Source organism: Ostrinia nubilalis, chromosome 14 (assembly GCF_963855985.1).
Source record: "Ostrinia nubilalis chromosome 14, ilOstNubi1.1, whole genome shotgun sequence".
NCBI classification, from domain to species: domain Eukaryota; kingdom Metazoa; phylum Arthropoda; class Insecta; order Lepidoptera; family Crambidae; genus Ostrinia; species Ostrinia nubilalis.
Window position 1 is genome coordinate 769,732 of NC_087101.1, and position 22,616 is coordinate 792,347.

Consider the following 22,616-nt stretch of genomic DNA (forward strand, 5'->3'; position numbering starts at 1 on the left):
GCGGGCGCAACCCGATCCGCCAGACACTGCGACTGCCACCGGTCGTACTTCAATGCAAAATTTCGTAATTCAGCTATGCACATTCCTTTCAGTATGTATTTGGTGCAATCATCTGTTTCACAAGAAACTTTTTCTGCCGAATGTTGACAATAAATCGATTAATCGCAACCTATTATTTATGAAAGACAACGGAAGCCCCAAAACAAATATGTACGCCACAGCGGTATCGATTACAGAAGCAAACATCCACGTCGGCTTCCGATCACGGCCGCTCATGTGTCATCTGATAAACGCTTTGGTTGACCACACACACATAATAATATAGCCACTGTTTGCATGGAAAAAAACAATGGCATAGAAATGGGTAAACTTAACATTAAATGTTGCGCGCTTTTATAGGTAGAATTTTTTCGTACAGATCATGTAGAATTAGTATAGGAGAGTCGGACAACAGAAACATAAATCAGGAACACTGGTTGCGTCAAACATGCTCTGCTGCATATAATTATCTACGTCGTCCTAATTACCCGAAGATAATAGTTCTCGCAGCACGCGTGATTGAGCGCGCGCATCTTTCTAGGAAGTTATCAAGGGCATGAGAAAATCCTACGTGCAGTTCTTGGAGTTACACAGAATGCATATTATTGTATTCCTAGAGGTTCTTTGTACTACGAGAACAACAAAGTAACGTTTGGTAGACCAATGGCGAAACAAATTGACTGACGAAACGACACTATTTAACTCTAGTATAGCTGATAGCATAGCACATACATTATGTGCGCAGTATGACGTATCGTATATCTCGTAACCAAGGTAAGACCCCTTTCACATATTATACTGAACTCTAACTAGCCGCTTTTCGATATCAATCTATGTAATCGGCGGAGGGCTGGGTCATTGCCCCAAAGCACAGAATACCTATTCTGAAGTAAGCTCGGATAAAATATCATATTTATTCGCGTTCTGAATTGGAACCTCGACTAATCTAGTCCGTTAGTAACAGGGGAGCATTGACTGTAGATAAGTTCACTTGTTTACCGACTAAGGCCTTAGCATTTACGCTTTGGGATGTACGATAAATTTCGTAGCTGATGACAGTATTCATAATTTACGTTTTCTGAATAGCAAGGTTTTTAATACTTAAGACCGCCCTTCACGTGATTAGTTGTTCGGAATGGTCGATGATTGAGATCTCTTTAAAGATTCCATTAAATCCGAAATGAGACTATCTGATAGAAGACCTAAGTAAGTGATACATTCCATGAGCCGCCCATAATTATTCTGTCTTAGAACCGTTTAAGCCCCCAAGCTCTGAACCGAAGAACTCAAGAAGCCTGGCAGTCCACAGTGTTTGGACTGTGCAGTCATTGGATGAGAATATCGAGATAATATGCTGGTAGGCAGGACTGTATTTATTCGACGCTATATCGTGTCATTGATCTCCTCAATCGTAATAATTAAGATGGATGAAGAGTCAACCGCAATGAGCTTAATTTAGGAAACAAAGAGCTAATTAGCCAGTGTGGGTTAGTTAACCAATTCCCCAGCGAGTGTCCAGCCGGCTTATCAAAGACGAGGATTTCACCCTCCGCTGCCCAACCGTGTCTAATACAATGGATTAACGGATGAGATTCTGGCCTTGAATGAAGTTTCTGGGGTAAGGTGGCTAAAGTCTGATTGCTGGGTCTAATCAAATGGGACATAAGTCAGAAACGAATATTATACAGGTCACATTTCAAACAAAGCCCTGCCTTGTAAGAGAAGGCGCACACCGTTGATTTTTAGTTGGCCGATAGTTGTGCCCGATTTTAAATTGTATGAAGAATCGGCCAAATCGAATCGGCGTAGTGTACGCACTCCCATACATGCCCATACTGATCAACTGCCCGACTAAACTATCGGCCGACGAAAAATCAACGGTGTGCGCCTACTCTTAGACTTTTATTTTATTATCCTTTACCCTGGGAAATTATAGAGAGACAGATTAGGTAGTGAACTGACCCTGTTAGCCAATAATACCAAAACACAACTTGAATTCACTTCTTTTTAACCCAAAACAATCGCGTTTTGACAGCTCGTAAAATGTATGCCAATTCACTAGCGGTGTCAAGTCAACTACCCTACTATTAAAGGTCAATTAAGGTAAGGTACCTTATCCCAATTCCCGGTTGGACTCAATCTACAACAAGGTTGAGATAATTTCACCCTTCGCTGCTCAGCCGTAGGCAAATGTATTGGATTGAGCTGTGGAATGGGGATGGGATTTACAAGAGCTAACGGCATTTTAGGACTGAATTCTTTCAAAAGATATAACGAATATTTCAAACCAGTTAGAACAAGTAGCGAGGAGTGGTAGCTCAGACAGAATGAAATGAGAGGGTAAATGAAAATTGTGAGGATTTCGATTCATGGTGATTGATAACGATAACGAAATTCGTGCTGCACAGGTGGTGTGTGATAATAACGATATGTAAATTCGTGAAGTAGGTATGATCTGGACTGAGATAACTATGGATTACTACACAATGGCACTTGTAGTAATAGCAAGTAAAGATAAAACTTAAGAGTAGCTGCTCACACAAACCGCATTCATCTCCGCACTTGCACCACTCGGTCGCGGTCTACAAGATTCGCTGAGCGAATTCAATACATCTCCACTTAGTATACAATTTGTCGGTTAGTAAATCGCTTTTTAACGAGATCACTCGTTTGACCTATTTTGTATCAAATCGCACATAATACGTGTCTGTTATTGAGTTTTGAAATAGTTTTTGGTTATTTATTGATAATATCGCTAACAAAGGAAAAAGATCCATCGAGTCAATTTGTAATTGTAAAAATGTACCATTTATCCATCGTTATTTCCATGTTGAAGGAGAAATGGTATAAAACATTAATGGAACAAACTCTGTGATGGATCACAATACATTAACCACAATTAGGCGCAACCCGCAGGATTACCAGCGTCATGCAGGGATATTTGTGGGTGTGAGCTGGAAATGATGATGCATTACAAGCGGATTTTGCGCGGAGCGACGTAGCAGAAATGGGCTGATAAATCTAACGAAATATAAACAATATACATAACTTTTAAAAAAAAATAAAACCGACTTCAAATGCGTGAACACAAAAAAAAACTAAAAATTAAAAATATTGCGTATAAAAAAGTTCATCCCCAATTTTCCACCCTTGGGGGTGAAATATTTTCTTCAAATTCGCATGAAACCACCCTTTTGATAATACCTATTCAACAAAAAAATAATCGTTCAAATTGATTTATAATCGGCGGAGATATTGCGTATAAAAAAGTTCATCCCCAATTTTCCACCCTTGGGGGTTGTTTTTTCTATTATTAAATTTAAATGGGACCACCCTTGAGGTATTACCTATACGCCGAAAAAAGATTTGTTCAAATCGGTTCATAATTGGCGGAGTTATCGCGTAACAAACATAGAAAAAAAAAAAAAAAACATACGGGTCGAATTGAGAACCTCCTCCTTTTTTGAAGTCGGTTGAAAATGCGAACTAGCACCCAACTAGAATTTGGAGAACAATTGGTAAAGGGGAGAGGATTCGCAGGCCACATGTCATAGGAGATACCAGACGGTAATAGTTGTAGATTTCATCGTTCTTCGTATACGCGCACTTAAAAATACTCTTTTTATCACATAGAACTCTTAGCACAATTGAAGTATTGATAGCTCATACCGTATTTATCGTATACGTGAAACAGGTTATGGTATCTTATCGAAAACTTTTGAATAATACTCTGAAGCCTAAAGATTAAATTTCGGTTCAAAAGACAGGTCATTTTTCATTCATGAAACGTCACGGAAGACGTCAGACAGTTTTGAAGAAGCGACACTTCTGATATGAATGCGTACCACTCAAGGATAGTCAGCGTTTTAGTTGGTGATACCTAATCAAGAATCGTAAAACTTAAGTTCAACACAGAGAAAATGGTGATAAAAGCAAAGTTTAGAACATTTTATGATGTTGTAAAAATACAGTTATCGTACTGTAAAAACTATTAGATAGATGGTGATGATACAAGACTATCACAAGTATGCCAACTGATAATTGAAAAATCATGCTGAAATATTCTAACTACCCACTAAACAACTGACGTAAACAATCTGGCAAGGTGCAGGGCTATATCATTTGCAATGCGAATTAAAATACCATGACTCATTATTTCGGTAGACAGGTTATGGAAAAGTTTTTCGTTTACTTGACAAACTCGGGAGAAACACCAAAATAGAGCACGAGAAAATGACATGAATAATTTTAAAATCTATGAATGAATAATGTAGTTAGCGAATTGAGTATTATTGAACGAAGGAAATTATTTTTCCCTTGATAAACATTTAGAACAATATTAGAAGTAGTCGTAACGGAGAACAATAAAGTATCAAAATTGAAACAATAGATCCACTTCTACCATAAATTAGGGATTCACCATTGTTGTAACGAAAAAAGAAACTTTAGTCGACTCTGGAAACATGAACTGTCCTTCTGTATTGTATGTATTTTGCGGTTATAACAATAGGAGCGCGAATAAAGGACAGCGAATTTCTATACATATTTTATGGACGAAACCATTATTCGAATAGAAATGTGAAAATATAGTCAAGAACAATAAATAAACGGACTGGAATAGACGGAAGGACACGATTCGGGTGTGTGGAAGAATCGCGATATCAGGTGACGAGTTCATAAACGATCGATTTTATTTGAAATGTTTATTGCAAGGAAATATGATATCAACAGCATTCAATTAAAGAAATAACTAGGAATATTTAATTTTATCGTAACGTCGGCTCACAACGAGTGTGCTAACCCGCTTGGCTCTTGGCTCAAGCGATAATGATGCATTAGCACCAATTATAATGACACGCATATCATAATATAATATTTAACAAGGAGGCAGTTAAAGACGAGGAACAATATTTTATTGCATTTTTTATTATAATTAGCTTAATTTATGAACCCGCGCGTGTGAAGCGCAAGACGTGGCAAGAGGCAGCCGACTAATTGGACAAATACATTATACATAATTGTATATCGAACCAGCCTTTGTCTCATAAAAAAATTTGTATCAGGTATAGATTAGACGAAGAGCGTCAAACAAATTAAAAGTGTGATTACCTACACCACGATTGAACATCCAAAATTACAAGATAGACATTCAAAATGTGAACTTTAATATAAAACTTGGTCGAAGACAGATCGATCGAGTAATATCGGTGGCGGATCTTTATCCGCATCTACATCTTTATCTACATCTTTATGTAGAACCATAATCCGCAGACATGGTTAGTAATTATTAACGAGGCTTCTATCCCGGGGTTTGGGTACTCAACTGAGTGTTCAGGTGTGACAATGGCTAAATGATGAGCAATGAGGACGAAGCTTAATGACATTGGAGGGACAGCAAAGTAAAAGGTTGAAAGGGTGAAGATGTCGTTACATATTACGTAGACACGGGTTCGTATTGATGATATCCCGTGATCTAGGTACGCCCAGCGCTTTGTTATCAGCAGCCATAGCGCCGGAGTAACAATCGCGCCCTGCGATAACGGGGCCAATGTCGGCCGTATCGAAGAACCGTTTAGCACGCTCTGAATACGCGTAATGACGATACAGAAATATCGAGTGACAACCCCACTAGGCGCTAAGGCCGCCTGACAGAACATGAATGTGCAATATTAGATAATGGATCATCGGCTATCAGAAACTACGTCACATGGTTGAATATTCAGATATGATAAGACTGTTTTTCAGAAATTCTAGGGCTTGAATGAATATCATAAAAAACCTTTTGTGGGCACAGTAATGGTAATGAGAAAAGAAAATTAGAATATTGAATTAGCAGTAAAGGTCGACAGCGAAATGTTTTTCTCGAGAAAGGGCTCCGGTAAGGTAAACTGTCTAGAACACCGTTAACATTATACGGGAGATTAAATTACCGTCGTTTTGAAACAACAAAGAGAGTGCTCCCGCCTTTATCATTTAAGCTAACAGCGTAGTGTACAATGTGTCGGGTTCAGAATAATTTGCATGCCAGGCATTAGAGGTGCTCGTTCTCGGCTGCTAAGTACGGGCGTCACGAGAACGCTCGCGATTCATCGTAGTACATAAGTGTGCGATGCCTGGCAGGCTTCAGGATCGAGAGGAGGGGTGCCGGCGACCGCACGCATGCGTGGCTCCCCGATCGATTATGTAACAGCCCACCCCAGGTTCCTTTTAGAGCCTAAACACACTTTAAAATTTTGCATATTTTTTAAAATACCTTTCATGGTTCATGGTGCATCAATGAAAACCAATTGCAATAACTTTAAATGGAGATTCATTTTTATGGTCCACACTCCACATTTTCATGGAGCAACGTTCAACAAAAATACACGTGTGTTACGTAACATTAATTTTTTTAAAGCCAGCAAATCATAGCTTGCAGTAACATTGTTGCTCAATGTTATCTCAACATAGAAACCTTTAAGAATTAGGAAGTTATTTTTTGTTGTTATAATAGTTACGTTTTGCTTATCTATGTCATTAGGGGCATGAGCGCTTTGAGCCACATTTAACTTGTCTCCTTACAAAATGATGCAACACAAAAAACTAACTCTCATATGGATGCACTTCACTATTACCTTAACCCTTTCAGACCCGGCTTAAATAAGCGTGCGCATTGACTTAAAATAAAAATTTGCTTGGCAAAATTTTGTTTTTCGGAACGAAATCGGTACGCGGCGATCGTGCGTATTATGATACTTTTAATAAAAAATATAGGACCCTCTTGCGGGCAGTTGGTCGCCGGATAGCGATTGTGAAAGTTGTCAGAATTTTTCGGCGCGAGCTCCCGGAGAGGTACGTAAACAAAAAAATAGTATTTTGCTAGTATTTTTGTTAAAATGTTATTAATGATAAAGTAAACATTGTATTCTAATAAATAAATGAAAAACCATTAAAATAATTTATAGTATTGCTTACTTAAAACTAACTTAAATGTAATACGCACTATCGTAGCAGTTCGGTTTAAATTCATTTTTAAAGGGATAAAACGGCACGCTCGTGCGTATTGTTTTTTTGGATATTTAATTAAAATAATAGTCATTTTTTAATTTAACTCTTTAATGCAGCAGTTTAATTATCAGAAAACATTATCTTATGCTTATTAGGTGATGAAAATGACTCAGACATAAAAAAAAATCCATACGAAAGGTACCTTCTGCACCATTTAGAACACAAGAAGGAATTAGTATGAAATGAAGTTATTTTATGCCAGCAATCCATTGATTTGGCTAGATCTGAGCCTGTAGAGACATCAGGGAGTACCAGTAGTGCTCAATCCTCCGTAAAAATAACTTTACCATGTATTACGCCAATTGAAGAGAGAAAAAGGCTAGGATATGGAGTCAAAGGGCATATCTGTAAAATAAATGAAAGATATTGATAGATAATCAATATATTCGATTGTACAGACTCCAATGAAGTACTTTGGAAACTTCTTTGGCTATAATTTTATAGACTAGGAGCCAAATGCTTCAATAACTACTACTTGAGAAAAACTGGGCGAGCCGTTAATACCTCCGTTGATGAAATGTGTGGTATGCTTTCATACATGGATTTTTTTCTTTCCCCAATTGTATCTGTTCTGGTGACTAAATATACGATAAGTAGTCATAGGTGACATTCTGAAGACGTTAGGATTCGCAACTTTGCAAAGCGTATTGAATTTTGTTCCCTATGATCATCCTACTTCTTTAGAGGACATACCTTTTGTGGAAAGTACAGCCTTCAAAGTCTTGCAAGCTTGTCAGAAAATGGATAGAGTGTCTAATAGTTACTAAATAGATGAGTAACTGTTATATAATGAGTATATGTTACTGACAGATGCAGGTTGTAAGAAATGAACCTTGCTCTGTTTGGCTTTTAACAGCTGGAAGACTGATGCTTGATTTCAGTATTTATTTGGATGCAAGTACAGCTTTTGCTGAGCAAGTTCAGGGTATTGGTGCACTAGTAATTATGTATACATAAGCGGTTCCTCCACACAGATTTATATACATCGACAGTTATTTCACCAGCGTCCGTCATGTTATTAGAAATTTGACAGTGATTGCCTTTGTATGGAACTAGCACCATTATCATGAATGGTATTATTCAACGAAAAACGGCAAATTTCATGTCTGACCATAAGATGAAAAGAGGAGAGTCAGAATAATTCTTGTTTGATGACTTGGGTCTCTTGAAATGGAAATACAACACATTTGTTATGACAATCTCCAATTGTTTCACCAGGAGCTCATTTGGAATGGTTTTATTCAAGTAAAAGCTGATTATTATTAATTTTTAACAATAATATCCAAAAAAGCGAGTCTTTTCTTATGGATTTCCTCTAATTTTTAATTATGCACGAGCGTGCGTATAGTGCACTTAGTCCTAACACGCACGATAGTGCGGGTACTTTTCTGGAAAATTGGAAAGTCGGAAAATTTTTATATTATTTTTCTTGTCTTCCTTATGGACCAAATGTTACATAAAATCCGAAAAAACATAAATTTTGTGGAAAAAAAATTTCAGGTCTGAAAGGGTTAAGATGCATTTGGGCAAACCTCAGATCATAGAAGGGAATAGATGTGAAACGGGGGCGTGGCGCGTGTCTCCGCGATATGCCCAGAAACGAACATCGCCCGCGACGCCAGGTTAGTCGCGATTCAGTCGTACTGAAGAAATGTTCTCCGATATTGTTGGATAATGCGTCGTAACGTGCAATAACATAAGTGAAACGAAGAACTACAGGAACAATGAAGTCATTTACCACATGTAAGTATTGCAAATCCATTGGTATTTAGCTTATAAATAAAAAAAACTAAACATTTTTACGAACGAATTCAGTGCCGTGACATTTACTGCGATATCGAAATTAGTGGTGATAAAAATTCAAACACGTTGTACATTGACGATTTAGTTAGCAACCACTTTATGTCATGCGTAACTACTGCGCAATGTATTTTATTTCTTCCGATATCCACTGACGCGTGAAAATACACAGTACGGCCGCATGTGCCGGTCGTAACATAGTGCAGGGCTCGTGTTCTAATACGGTTTCCTATTATCGATAAATAGAAGTAAATTATTATTTTCTATTTTCTAATTTTGAATGAAAAAATCATGAGTTGCTTGCGATTTTTAAGTTTTTACAAAAACAATAACAATAGTAGAAGGGATTAGTAACTGTCAACTATGTAATTACTATAAGAGCTAGTTGAAAGCCTAATATAGGCATTATTTTTGATAAACATAGGCGGTACGATTTTCGCCATAATTAAAAAGTTAATGCGCGATAGTAGTTAATAATAATTACAGTGATCCTGTTATTATTATTAAAGTACATAATAATATATTACCAATATTGTAAATACTGGTAAAAATCGCAAGTACCTACTTAACCCATGACTTTTCATACAAACTTTGTCAGTCTAATAACTTCTATACTCCATCGATAACGACATTGAGCTTTGGTTGGGGTAAATTAATATAAGGTAACTTCATTTAGTCCCAATAATTGATTCTGAGTTTTTCGTCCATACAAAATGGAACTGACTCCTTTATGCAAAAATCGTTAAAGAACATAATAATAACGTATAATAATAAAAAGGTTTTCATACAAGCATTTTTTAAACCAATTTCGAGCCTTGCCCCCAGGATTTAAAGTATCGATATCTTATCGACTCCATTTTATCTTTCTTCTCTCTAATTGCTTTTTTCAAAGTGTGCGTCACGTCACGCGGCCATTGATTGGCCATAAGGCACGCCTTCTGGCCAATCACAGCACTTTTAAGCCGGTTGCACATGTTGTCGTAGACTCTCAGTCGCTTTGTTTTTACACAGTTGAATGTGTGTGTGGGAGCTGTGGTGGGGGAAATGTGGGGCCACTGGTTCTCGTTGTAGTTACGCGCGACTTCATATCTATTCTCTTTCTATGATCTGAGGGGCAAACATAAGGAATCAACTAAGAAAGGAACAACATTTTATAACAAAATGGAAACTGTCCTCATTACTCTTCGAGTTTGTCAAAAATCTGAAGCCGTAACAAAAGCTATATTATAATAATTCCATCGAACCATTGACCTGGTTCAAAATCCGTATTCAGCTCATTGAATGAGAAAATTTTCGGATCTTTCGTCCCTTCATGGTTGACGGAACCTACAATTTTCCACCAGCGAGAAATCTACTTAGCCATCAGAATTTACGCCAGATGAAGTTACGGCGCGACGTGGGGCTGTATCGGCAAATCTGATAAAACTTTGACCTTCTAATGGGACAAGAAAGTTGTCGAGATAAATGTTATCTTATTTCTTTCGAGGGAATAGGATTCGTTTGCGAATGTGAACAAGCACGAAGGTAGTCTTGGTAATGGTTATATTTTCGGTACGTGTTTAGACAGTGCTCAATGCGTCTGCATGTCAGACGTCAATGATTGCATCAGCAGATAGATCGATAGCCACATTACGGATGCAGCATGCGTGTGGTACCACAGTCTGCGCCAGCCGGCCGTTGAACCCCGTAATCCGCAAATATAAGCCTGATAGCAACAAACGTAGATTACGTACTTGACGCACACAATATCATTGTATATCTTGTACATAATTTGAACACAGATGTTGAAGTCCAATTCCATATGCCAAATTATAAGATCTTGGAGGAGATAGACTTTACGAGTATTCAATGCTGACATTGCATTGGATGTAATAACCACCAATATTTAGTAAGGTTTGAATCTGTTGGGCATGACATTCGCCACCAAATGCCAGCGGTGTCGCACGGCTGCAGGGATTAGAGTGGCCTCTGAGTCTGAAGCCACGACTGCGACCGTTGTTGCGACACCCGCGAAGGGATTTGCAAGTCGAGACCGTCTTCGTTTTCCGAGTGAGGCGGTCACATCGATTTCGTTTCCCAGAGGCTTCTACTTTAATCGTGTTTGAATATTTCAGTAGACATTGGTGGATTCTTTCCCGAATCCGACGGGGCTGTTAGCTCTCGGGAAACATCGCTGTTCAATTATGATGGACAGGTTCTAAATTTGCTTTTAATATTTGATGGCGAACCAGTTTCAATTTAGCAGCGAAACTTTCTGGGCCGTTGGGAAATGACGGGTCAGACAGTTAGGAATTTTTCGTGATCGACAACAGCAATTCTGCGTAACTACATTATACAAATAAATATTACGATCCGAGTAGTGTTTGCGTTGCGGCGCTTAGACTTGACTATCACTAATTCACTATGTATGCGCGTGCGCCGGCAAACGAGGTCTGTGTGCTAGACGAGAAAGGTGGGTTCAACGCCCTTGATGATATAACAGAGCGTTTCGGCAACCATGCCGGCCGCGTAACACCCGCGAATCTCCTGTCGCCACTGCAAGCCATGGACTGTCGCGGACCTACTTTTTTACTATAAATAAATTATATCCTTCAACATTTTGGACATCGCCATCTGGTCTAACCTATGAGTTGAGTGAGTACCCAACAATAGATAAACAAAACTTTCGGTAACCTTCCGGAAACAGTCCTGTCCCCGCTACACGTACGGTAAACCAAGGTTGCGATATAAATCCTCATGAAGCAAGGTATCCGAGGAAAAAAAATACAAAAAAGATTTTTCTTATTTTGAGGAACTTCTATAGATGGGACCACGTGGACCGCACAGAATATCTTTATTCGTGTCACGCGAGAGGTTCGTCATCCACAGAGGAAAAGAAAATAGTAAAAATCATATTTAAACTTGTGGGTACATTTTCCATACAAAACCACGAGTGTCAGGACTTAACCACCAATTAAATGACACAATTTATAAAATGTGAGTCTCCATTAGACTTAGAAATTGCGGCACTAGTTTGAAGATGTTTTACTATGACGAGCTCGACTCTAAAGGCGTGCCGGGACTGTGCAAGAGGGGATTATGTTCACGCAATTATTTTATGATAAGGAAATTGTATTTTACACTGTGATGACATTGCAAAGTATCGATTATCCTGTGGGATTGATTGGACATAGGGTAACAATGGATGGCTGTGAAAGTTTCGAGAATTTTTTCTGTAGGAATCATTTTAGTGCTGATTTCGAGCTTCTTGGTTTTTTATTTAAGTCGTCTAAGTACACAACAACGAAGTTAAAAGCCAGACCATTTGTAGGATTCTTAAAAAACCAATCAGAAGAAAACCCACGCGAAAAACAACCAGAAACCTGATCCTTTTCAAGGGGACAAGTAAGTGGGCAAACATCTTCCTGTGCAAGGAGGCGGGCAAATATTCCTAGCTATGCGCGGCGACTACACAGCAATAGCAATATTCTGCAATCGGCCGAGCGCGATCGATCGCGGGAGTGCACCCTGCGGCGAGTCCGCAGCGGAGGTACCCGAGTGAGGCAATGTCAAAAGGTCGGCGAGCGAGATAAACGCAATGTCACAAGTAAATAAATAGGCTAATGTTACATGAGATTCTATAAACGGTGTTTATAAGCACGAAAAGCATTTTCCAGGGAATAGTAGGACATTACTCACGAGAAATTAGGTACTTCAAGACTAAAAACAACCATTTCTTTCTTGTTTCTTTCAAACAACTATCCACTTTATTTGGGTACACGACAGGAGAGGGTCAAGCGCTATTTCCCAGGATTTACACTTTGGACTATTTTTCTTTTCTTTGGTTAATAAATCAACGATGAGTGATTAATTTTAGACTACCCATCAAAAATTTAAATTCAACTGACCAATGAACCAACTTAGTAACCATGGCGCTAGAACTGTGCTAGAACATTGCCGGCACATATGCACAATCCCTATCAGTACTATTTATAGCGTCGCACACAGGTGAAATGTACGTAATTTGTGGCCAAAATTAAAAAAAGCAAAGTTACTCCGATTCTAAATTAGTAACCTAATATAGGAACAAGACATATGGCGCCATCTATAAATGATATTTAAAAAGTTTAACACTTTTTATCCAGATACCCACAACATTTGATTTAAACAGTTTTTCTTGTTGAGTAATTTTTATAATTTTTAGCTCTTGTTTAACAACAACGTTTAACTTTTATTTAGTTGATATTTGGTATAAAACATATCGCACACCTAGATCTAAACTGAGACAACTCAAAAATTGTCAATTTTGACTTATGCTTATATTCAAATACTCGGTTATCGTACGCATCTTTCCAACATAACAGGTTTAATAAAGCCTTGATCCATTTGCCGCTAGATGGCGATAACTTACTTTTGTTGAATCAACGCTTGTCAACCCCTTCCACCTAAACAAGCGTTTTGTCAGTTGACCTTCGCTAGTATCAGAGAGTGCACGTATTAAAATAAACGAAAACGCGGATATTTAGATTTGTTACAGTTAAGCAGAAAATATATAATGAGTTAATTTGAGTAGTAACAGTATTGATGAATTGTTCTGCAATAGTTAACCAAAACATTTTGACTTGTTCCAGTTTTGTTTGATAAAGCAACTTATATTTTGTTACTATTTTGAGTTGAGTTGGTTTTGATGAATCAACTTGTGAATTTCTAGTTGGCGTAGTTTTGTTGGAACAAATTTCATTTCAATGTTTTTCTAAACACAACGTGTAGTTTTGCATATTTCACCTAAAATCAGGTACAGTATGATAATCCCTGTTTCTAAATAGTGTTAGTTTTATTCAAACTATCTCCTGTTTTGTTTGAGAAGAGTGTTTTGAGTTAACTTACTATTGTTGGATAAGCAAAACTTACAGTGGATATTATATTTATTTTCCGAAAAAAATTATGCTGGGTCGTTTTCTTGTAAATATTTTAAGAGAACAGTGTAAAGATAATTAAAAGGCAATGTACAGACGACGGCACTTCAAGTTTAAACACTGTAGTAACTTATGTAGTTGTAATACAAGTGTATAGTCTGATATTCTGTTGTCTGCACAAGAGATAAAACCTTCTTTATAATGTAGAAATATAAAATAATGTAGAAAAAAGGTCTATAATAAGTAAATAAATTAATAAATAAACATATCGATCGGCTGATGCTAAGAAAGTGGCTGAAGAAACTCAAACACCTATCATGTTCACCATGTCATGAAATCTTCATTTATATCTCTTATGCTGATCCAGATCGTGTTCAAAATGAACTGTTTTCTCAAACAATTCCTAAATTGATCATTTAGGATATCGAAACATTCAATGAAAACCACTTTAATAGTGCAGGAAGAGGACTCAGTCACATCTTGAAATTTTGAAATACAGAGGACCAAAGAACGTGGAAGAGATGACATTTGAAAAGTTTTATGGCACTAAAATCTTGCAAAAAATGTGGGCAACTAATTTGGTTTTAGACGAAAATCAGAATCAAGTTAAATGGCACGATATACAAATTTTAAGAGTGGAAATGGAGAACTCAAATCTCAAAATGTCCAAAAAAAGCTGATTCAAGTCTAAATGTACTTTATTATTTATACAAAGTCATTCTCCTACAATGTAACAACTAAAAAAACTGCGATTAAAGGTAAAAAGGACAGATTTTTTGACCCAGTTTATATACAGGGTCCTTTCACAGCCTATCAATAATCCAAAATAAAACTGAGTTTCATAACTTCCCTAACAAAAAATGTAGTAATACGTTTTTTTCGCCTCCTGAAAAATGCCCTTTTTTGAGTTGTCTCAGTTTAGATCTAGGTGTGCGATATGGATTCTATACTTCCAGGTTAGTTTATTATTTCTGTATTACTAAACAGTCTACATTACTTACTATGTTATAGATATATAGGTTTGAATAGAAGTCTATATTTTAAGAGTTTATTTTTTTTAAACAGTGAAAAAGTTCATGATCTAGCGCGATCAACCCGTTTCTTTTACATATTTCGAAAGAACATATCTATGGCTTTCATATGACACCAAAATTAGCTGCGTCAAACTGCGTCACCTAAACAAAATATTGCAAAACTGACAATTTCTATGAATTTTAAAAATACTCATAATATGTTTTCAGGCAGTTCCCAGAATAGCATTCCATTAGTATTCCCTATCCTTAAGATGTAATAAAACTTTTAAAAGAACCAAAAATAACTTCTGCATCGTAATTGTATTTTTAAAAATTTATCAAATTTTTAACAAATTATTAGTAAGACAAAATACATCAATGAAAACATTTGTTACTTTTTCTTTTTAAATCACCTTTAAACTATTATTTTAGACAAACTACAGCAATATACAGGGTGTCCCGTAATGTAACGTCAAGCCGGAACTAGGTGTTGAGGCAAGTTATGCTGGTTATCAAAAAAATATAAAAAAAAATCTATGTGGCATATTTTCAAAATAATGGGCATTTAAAAATAATCAAAAATTTTTACTCCAGGTGACGGTCTTTTTACTCTTGTTGCCACAAATCTTCACTTTTTCCAAATTTTTTTTTGTTATGTAACCCTGAATAATGCTTCTCTAAATTGTTATCAAAATTACAAAACCAGCTGCTCCAACTTGGATGAAAAAAATACATTATTCCCAAAAAAATTTTCAAAATAAAAATTTTGCCTAGTTTAAACTGACTGTACTGAAAAAAAATTGTACTATGCGAGTGTGGCAAGTGACGTCATAATTTGGCGCATTTAGTAAGGATTCCAAAATGGTATAACACTTGGTAAATTCTTGCTGTAATTGTCGACAATTTTTGTTTTTTTTGGAAATAATCCCGTTTTTAACTTTATCTACCTTGGTTAAAAATTATTATTCTAATGTGCCCAAAATTCAAGTTTCTGGCTTAAATGAGGTGGAGAAGCCATTTTAAAAGGTATGAGCGGGACGGAGAGGGCCATCTTACCAAGCAGGGATGTTATGGATATCCGTAACCGTAACCGAAACTATCGGATATCCGAAATAAAAAAATATCCATAACCGTAACCGAAACTGATTCAAAAGTTACGGATAGTTTCGGATAAAGGCGGAGTCTAAGGGTACAATTATTCCAAACTGCAAAAGTCTATGAAATCTGCAGTATACACGCCGCAGCAGCAATGCCGCGCTGTCGATTTCATAGAGTTTTGCAGTTTGCGGTCTGCGGCCCGTCTTGGAATTGTACCTTAAATCTTAATATTTGTTACCAACTTGTCTGGCATTCCCTGGCACCATCTAATATGCCAGCCTGTTTAACCTTTATCATACATAGGTGTCTTCTTAGTTGGTACATAAAGTAGCTATGTGGGTCACGCAGCATCTTGCTATTTGAATTATACCTACATTTTTGAAATTCTAATAATTCCGTAACCGAAATTATCCGAAACTTTCGGATAATCTGAAATGATTTCATATCCGTGACCGTAACCGAAACCGGTATAATATTATTGTAATATCCGTAACCGTATTCATAACCGAAACTTCATATCCTTATTATCCCTGTTACCAAGTACAAGTGCAGGCAGAGCAGGTAGTAACGGCGCGCACGCACGGGTGACTTTTGTCACAGTATGTCAACTACTATAGCCTGACCAGGAACATAAAAACCCTGGCATAGAGGCGCGTCAATTGCATTTGATAGTGCAACACTGAGTACAGTTGTACCTGTGTTAAATTAATAGGCTAAATTTATGTATCAGGATTCAGGATTACGGGCTAATTTGATATTTTCATAAATAAACGAAAAAATATTATTAAAGGTAACCTGGTTTAAATAAATTAAATGAAATCATCAATCGAGCTAGTAGGATTTATTTTATTATTCATCAATAATCAAATTCAGAACTTGAATATTCAACTGCAATGTCTGCTCATGAACGCTTCAAACTCGGTACTTCTTTCCCAATACCATAAAATTCAAAACTGAGAAAGTGACAAAAAACTTTAAAATAGGTAGTTGAAACAAACTACAGCTAATTTTCATAGTGGACTGTACTACACGATAAACATGTCAGTCAATTTGACAACCTTTGTCGGAAACATTATTCAATGAAAATATTGTCCGAACCCTTGGTATTTCTCTTCGACAAATACATTAACACATTGTGAACCACTTTTCTTTCACGACTATAAAAATATTTTAGCAATTTAATTCACAAAATCAATTGCACACATTTAAAATAAAGTTTGTGTACACTTTGACAGCAATAGACTGACATGCAAGGTGACATGTCAATGAAGTTTTCAGTAACTGTTGCCATTAAAAGAAATTAGTACCATTAGTTTTCCGCAACATGGCGAGGGTTTTTATGTTCCTGGTCAGGCTATAATTACTGTCATGGTGACAAAAGTTTCTGTGACTGACTGTACGGTAGTCAGTCACAGAAACTTGAATTTTGGGCACATTAGAATAATAATTTTTAACCAAGGTAGATAAAGTTAAAAACGGGATTATTTCCAAAAAAACAAAAATTGTCGACAATTACAGCAAGAATTTACCAAGTGTTATACCATTTTGGAATCCTTACTAAATGCGCCAAATTATGACGTCACATGCCACACTTGCGTAGTACTTTTTTTTTTCAGTACAGTCAGTTTAAACTAGACAAATTTTTTATTTTGAATTTTTTTTGGGAATAATGTATTTTTTTTATCCAAGCTGGAGCAGCTGGTTTTGTAATTTTGATAACAATTTAGAGAAGCATTATTCAGGGTTACATAACAAAAAAAAAATTTGGAAAAAGTGAAGATTTGTAGCAACACGAGTAAAAAGACCGTCACCTGGAGTAGAAATTTTTTATTTTTTTAAATGCCCATTATTTTGAAAATATGCCACATAGATTTTTTTTTATATTTTTCTGATAACCAGCACAACTTGCCTCAACACCCAGTTCCGGCTTGACGTTACATTACGGGACACCCTGTATAGGCATAAACACACTTAACGTAATTTTGGCCAACTTTTGAGCAAATTTCACCAGTGTGCGTCGGTCGGGCAGACCGCTTGTCTGGACTTCCTCGACGCTTGGCAGTCCATACTAGTCAGTTCAGCCAAGCCTTACGAGACCTTGTTTAAAGGGATACATGGACTAAAACCTACATATATCACCTACACGCAGTAGGTACATTGTGATGACACAAATAGGGAATTAGAAGGACCAAATTTGTAAGTATTGATTGAAGCAATGTTCCAAACACTCTGAAAATGTTAATTAAACTGTTTGATTAATGATTTTGATTCTTAAATCATAGAACGATAACTGGTATTGCGTAGCTTATTTTTAAACGACTCCACAAGACGAATGCCTCTCCGATATGCGCAGCGTATAAATCTTCAAGCGCAGTAGTTAAGGCGCGAAGCAATAGCTCGTCGAGCGTTAAGCGCGCTCTACACTCGCGGCGCGAAAGGCCGCGAAAGCCGCGAAACGCGTGTGTAGATGGTTTCGCGGGCTTTCGCGCGTTCACGTTCACGCTTCGCGCCGTTCCCCGTTCGTTGTCGGTTTTTTGTCCCGCGACAAAGGTTCGCGCTTGGTTCACGGCGCGCGATCGCGAATGCAACTACACTCGCAGTTTTTCGCAATAGCTGAGAAGACGCCGTCGCAAGTGGTTGTGCATTATTGCGTACTTACTAACGTTCTTTTTTTTTTTAAATGAGTAGGTACTAGGTATGGAATAATGAACTTGAGTTGAAATTTATCGAGTGTTTTCAATCCGAACCAATACTTTGGCAGTCCAAACACAAGGACCATAAAAATAAAAATAAGACCCATTATGCCTGGACGCGGATAAGTGACATTTTGAATATTCCTGTTGAATTTGAAAAAAAAAGGACTCACTTATGTCCAGTTATAGAACCTATAGAAAGAAAGTTAAGGATTCCACTCATAGTGGGGCAAGCTCAAGTGAAATATATAAACCCATTAAACATTTTTTATTTGTGTCTTATTTTTAATACATAGGTAATTGTAATACGATATAGCACAGAGCGTCACCGCAGCAACAATCACGTCGTCATCCATTGAGGCCGCGAACGAGACTGCGAGGTTTCGCGAGTGTGGAGAGACACATATAAACGCGAAGTGCACGGCGCGAATCGCGGGGTGAATTCACAGCAAGAACCGCGCGCGAGTGTAGAGCGCGCTTTAGTTATTCGCGAACATTCTAGACTCCTCATTTCCGGCCTATTCAGATGCTTATTTTCAGGATCCGATTGGGTACTTTTCATTTGAGTGCTTGCAAAGTTTGAAGCTCAAAAAACTGAGCTTGCGGATTTTAAAGCATTTTGAGGAACATTTTACGGCTTACTTTATGCCCGATGTTATGTCCAGCCTTAGATTAATAAAACTGTCCAGCTAGACTCTTGGGGTAGGTAGAAATGATGGCTATTTTATTAGAGGAGAGCTACTCCGGCTATACTTGCTAGCCTACAGTTCAAAATGGTAAATATTATTACGTCGATTACTTGTAATTTTCGACATTAGACGCATTAATAACTAAATAAAGCCGACGACGCACTTGATTTGATTGCACAACAATAAATAATCTACCCGCCTCGAAAAACATCTCTCCCTTTCGGAAGTCACTGCAATCTAATTAACGTCAGCAACTTAAATTTAAACTAATTATTGGTAATTATGTACTACTTTCTTAGAATAATAATTATGTTAGAAGATTAATAATACTAGTAATGTAGTTGCTGACTTGTAAGTAATATTTAAGATAGGCAGCTGCTGTTTGCCAAATGGAATAAGTATCGGATTTTCTCAACAAAGAGGTTCCCAGCTGCGTCACAACGCGTCACAGCTACGGGTGAGCACTTACGAAAATGCAAAATAGGTTATTGGATTTGCCGCTCGCGCCTTTGCATGACAATCACGACTTTGCCTGAGTCTGAGTCTCTGAGACTACATCGCGCCAGATTTATTACAGGGCATGAACAAACGGCCGCACGCGCGCAGAATACGCAATTTTGAAGATTGTTACGGAGATATTACTATGACAACTGACAATCAGAATTATCAAATTGGAAACATGTGGTGCGGTTTTGTTCCCCAGTCGATGAAGCACCTGATGTCATGCCCTGAGTGCCCAAGCAACTGCACTCAGGAGGATTTGATGAGTGCTACTGACAACGCCACTCTTGTGGCGGAGTTTTGGGATGACACTGTGTAGGTTTGTTGTCGACACGAAAAGAAGAAGATTGGAAACATGGGAATATTTTAGTAGGAACATTTTATTTACCGAATAACACATGTATAATGTTTAGGCTTTTGGAAGGGATAAAATAGTGTCTATGCCTACCTTTTCTGGATATTTGTAAACTACCTACATTGGACATTTCTGTTGTCTTGACCAGTAACAACTAGAAAACTAATCCAAAACAGACCAGGAATTGTCTATTAGAACTAGTTATAATTCAATTGATACTGGAACTGTTGAATTAGCACAGTAACATGAGGCTGACTTAAATCATAGGTGGTTCAAAAACAATCATCCAAAACCTGAGTAATGATAGAATTTATGAAGAACATGTAAATGTTTTAAAAAAGAGATTTGCAACAACCAATAACACAAAATATTAGGAACATTTTTGCCTATTCCTGGTTTAGAATATTATGCTCTGGTCCAAATTCTTCCTGTAGTCTAGAAGTTATGGAAACTTTGCAAGCTTAGTAAGAATTTTATCATCCATGTGATTTTAACTCGGCACATCAACAAACTATGATACGAAGAACCAAAAAAATAATTAAATTTCCCTCATCCTCCTCTGTCCATTTGAGTTAAAAGTCTAATCCATTTTTAGCTAGAAGAATGCCCATAAATCTGAAATGTATCTCTTAGCTCTTGATAATCCATTTAATTTGGATAAAATCAATAAGAGACAAATTAAGTAAATTAACGCCTTTACTTTCCTTCAAAAATTGGTATGCTTCATGAGATAGACTAAGGAAACCCCTTTTGCTCAATAGTCAAGCGCAAAAAATATTATTAGAACATTACCAAAATTATCTTAGTTGGTAGCCTTGCTCTACCAACTATTATATAAATTCTGAAAATTATCCACTTGTTTTTTTAATGAGAAACATACCAAAGGTAATGAATCAAGTTTAGTCTGCAACAATGATTTTACAAATTTGGCCATGACACATCAAAATGCTGGTCCAGTTGAACACATACTAGCAAGTATAACATTAAAAGTTTTGGACATTTCAGTGAGGTGAGACCCCACAGGGGGAGGACACATGACAGTCTGATGCAACTAATTTTAGCCAATAAGTAATTAGCAATATGCAAATTAGTAAATTCATGATTTCTTACCTGTATTTCTTGCTAAAGTCATATAAAACGGTAACGCCCCGATGGACGAGAGCTGACGAACGGGAATTGTTGATCCTTGCTTCCAAGCTTGCACCAGGGAGACGTCCACGCGACTCGCCGGGCGCGCAAACCTGTCACAAAATGCCACATACTACACTATCATGTATAAATGCGACACACGCCAACCATTACTACAATTTCCACACATCCAACAACTATTCTAACCAATTTCTACACCCGCAATGTACGCACCAGCTGGCAAAAACGTGGTGTCCACGATCGAATGCCTATTGCCTACTCTATAGTAAATATAGGCTAGAGTTGTTCAGTGTTACGTCTGTACATACCTTCCTCTGTCTATGACGAAGCGAAGCACCTCGGAAACTTCCGAACGCACGATACAAACTAAAACACCAGCACCACTTTACGTTCGAGTACGAACAAACATAAAATAAATTAGATTTTCATCAAACGCAACACGTTATTGCACGTTATCGTTGCTAAAATGACGACAGAAAATAAATGAAAAGTACACTTTCTTATGTTTCTGGAACTATGTTCACACCGGAAGCGAGCATTTTAAACAAGAAATAATAAAAACATAATATTTGGAATTGAGGGTGTTTGGGCTGAAAAAATATTTCATTTCTATTTATTCAGAAGCAGAACAATAACGAAAATTTTAATGGTAATTTATTTTTTCCGAAAGACCAAATTCTTTCTGAAAAATTAAAATTGACAAACGGAAATAAAAAAACTTTTAATTTTTATTGTATTTGTCTATGGATTTGATTGTTTTCTATGTTCAATTTGGGAAGTTCGTGAAAATAATTTCATATCACTCGATATTTTAGGCTTGTCACGAAGTTGGAACATGTTAACCCTTAATTTAACCAAATCATACGATCTTACGAAGAAAAAAAATACTTATAGGATATTATATTCAAGAAAATGCTTTTTGCATAGCAGCAGCTATTATGACAGACAAAGAGCTTTGAGTATTTGAAAAATAATGAAAGACATCCGACACCAAAAATATAACTAACGCACATTAAAATGTAACTTTATGATGTAAAGGCCTCCTGTGCTGCGTGCGTGCGAGATCCACCCCATCCGCCCCTGTTAAACAAATTTCTCATTAAATGAATGACGCTTGTCAAAGTTAAATAAAAATCGCAGTAACCATCAAGAAATACCTACAAGATGTGAAATTTCGTAATATAGTTCCAAAATACTGGACTGTCCTGTCGATGACATTGACAGTGGGGCGCCACCGTCAATACCGGATCGCTGGTTCAGATTTTTGCCATGTTGGAAACCATATAGTTGAACGATGGTAGCGCCCCCCTGTCATTGAGTTTGGCGGGACAGTTCAG

At 37.2% G+C, this 22,616-nt stretch overlaps 1 protein-coding gene across 1 annotated transcript in view; it reads right to left on the reverse strand.

Annotated features, from left to right (window-relative positions):
• LOC135077957 (eukaryotic translation initiation factor 5) overlaps positions 1-21,984 on the reverse strand; it is a 47,567-nt gene extending 25,583 nt beyond the window's left edge. The window contains exons 1-2 of the mRNA XM_063972497.1: positions 21,588-21,984; positions 21,241-21,371 (exon numbers count right to left, since the gene is read on the reverse strand). The gene's annotated coding sequence lies outside the window, so the exon portion shown is untranslated. The remainder of the gene's footprint in view (positions 1-21,240; positions 21,372-21,587) is intronic.
• Between the last annotated feature and the right edge of the window lie 632 nt (positions 21,985-22,616).